This window comes from Heterocephalus glaber, unplaced genomic scaffold (genome assembly GCF_053883595.1).
Source record: "Heterocephalus glaber isolate CG9 unplaced genomic scaffold, H.glaber_assembly_v1.0 deba00001868, whole genome shotgun sequence".
Classification (NCBI taxonomy): domain Eukaryota; kingdom Metazoa; phylum Chordata; class Mammalia; order Rodentia; family Bathyergidae; genus Heterocephalus; species Heterocephalus glaber.
Genome location: NW_028258506.1, coordinates 530,387 through 532,736, shown reverse-complemented (window position 1 = coordinate 532,736; position 2,350 = coordinate 530,387).

Sequence of the window (2,350 nt, the reverse complement as noted above, 5' to 3'; positions counted from 1 at the left end):
AATGACTATGAAGATGAAGATTTTGTCCCTCCTAGGATATCTTCAGCTAGTGTAATCCTGCCCTGGAGCATCACAGTATCAATGGACCATTGAGGTGTTAGTAGTGGGGACAGTGTGGACACTTGTCACCAGTTAAACAAAGAAATACAATCATATAACAATTCAGGAGCACTTTTTTGTCATCAAATCTAAGCCATGTGACTTTTCTTCCAACTCTACAAGGAGGGCAAAGTACAGTTGGCTCAATACACTGGCAAGAAAAGGGGAGAGTGGATGGAGAAAAGTTCCCCAGGCTGGGACCAGAGACTCACTCACAAATTTCATTCCACAATGCTGGAAGGCTGGGGAAGGAGCACGGTTCTAGATTTCTTTGATCATTACCATGGGGTAAATGAAGACCGACCTGTGAGATCTCACCAAGTGGGTGGGAGGCCTCGCCAGGTCCATGGTGGGAAACCAGGTCAGAGAAAACCTCCTTTCATCTGAACCCTTGAGACCAAATTGAGAAAATATTGGGCTCTTCGGTTTCCAGACCCAGGAGACCAAACACCAAACTCATCCTTAACCCACCCATCCAGCGGCCCATTCGGCCACAAAACAAAGCATCCACTTATCCATCCACTTATACATCCACCCATCCCCCCGTCCACCCATCCATCCATCCAGACAGCCAGCCAGCCAGCCAGCCAGCCGGCCAGCCATTCATACATCCACACATCCACCTGGCAAGTTTTGTTTTTGTGGTTTTTTTCTTTTCTTTTTTTGGTCCATTGAAGTTGATTCTCTGTGACGCTTATGCAAGAGACAAGGGAGAAACAGGGAGCCAAAGATTGCCCTTGTGGAACTCAGCATTTTTGTGGAAGAGGAGAGCCTCTGTCCAGGGCTCAAGGCTTCCGCACACACTGCAATGGATGCAGCTACCCAGCTGCAGCTCTGGCTGCCCCTTGTTATTTCCGTGTGATGTGATTGGACGCTCATGCATGGGTGGGTGGTGCATGAGAACTCAGCTCCCCAGAAGAGTGGGCAAGGGGGCAGGATTGAGGCCAGAGCTGATTGGTCCGTGGGTATAGTCGGACACATGTAGGCTCACAAATGTAGCCAGGAGCGGGTGTTAGGGAGAGGGGTTCCAGGCAGGGAAGTCAGGGCGAGAGGAGAGGAGAGGAGACCTCGCGAGATCTGGCAGCCAGGACCAAGCCGCAGCAAGGCTTCTAGCATTGGTAAGTGCACATCCACAGCATGCCTGGTGCACGGGTGATCCAGGCCTAGGCCTCACACGCACCCCGAGGACACTCAGCTGACTTCCCAGCCGGCAGTGAGCCACGAGGACACTTGGGCAGACCTCACACTGACCGCGTGCCCCTCCCCCCCAACCACCACCACCCCAGCGCACCTACAGGACACTGCTTGGGAAAGCTCAGTGACCCAGGCAGAAGCAGCCAACTGGAGACAGCCAGAGGGCGAGCGAGAGGGCCCTGTGGGGAAGGGGAGGCCTGGACGGAGGGAGATGGCCAGGGCTGGGGCAAAGGAGGAGCGGGTGGCAGGAGCAGTGCTCAAGCTGCGATGCCGCCTGTTGGAGGTCAGCGACCCAGACAGGCTTGCCAGGTATTTGCAGAAACTCTGCTCCCTGCTGGTGAGTGCCCAAGTGCTGGCGCAAACCCTCATCTGAAAGACAGTCAAGTGCCTGCGCACACATGCGCTGGTCGGCAACTTGGCCAGGGCCTTGGCGGCCCTCTGGAAAAGCTTGGCACTTTGCCAGTGAAAGCTGGGGCATGCGCCCCAGGATTTAAAGGAGAGCACGGGCTCAGAGGGAGGTGGTGGCAGCTGCAAGGGCAGGGAACGAGGGGGCGGAGGGGGCAGGGACCGAGGCGTCAGAGGAGGTAGGGACCCAGGTGGTGGCATAGTGCCGCCAGAGGGAAGGGACACCTGGGGATACCAACACTACCTGGCAGAACTCTGGAGCACAGCAAGCAGAACTGACTCTGTGCGGGAACAGACAGGGTGCCTGAGGGGGATCCCTACAACTCCCAAGTGGTCTCAGAACCAACTCAACCTCTGCCTCCTCCTCTGCCTCAGCCATGGCCACAGCACAGCCGGCCTGGAGCAGCGCCCCAGACTCACACCGCCTGCTTCCACACCCTGGGAACTTTCTTCCCAAAGTGGCCACCTCCCCGCCTCCTGTGTGGCCTCTCCCACTCCTAGGCTGCCATGCGCTCACTACTATGGCTCCACGGAGCACCTGGGGGCCAGGGCTCACGGCCAGCAGCCCGCCGAGGCCTTGCAGGACAGGCTCCTTGCAGGAGCACCCCTGTGGGAACCCGAGGAACAAGACCCAGGAGCCCGCCACACCGCC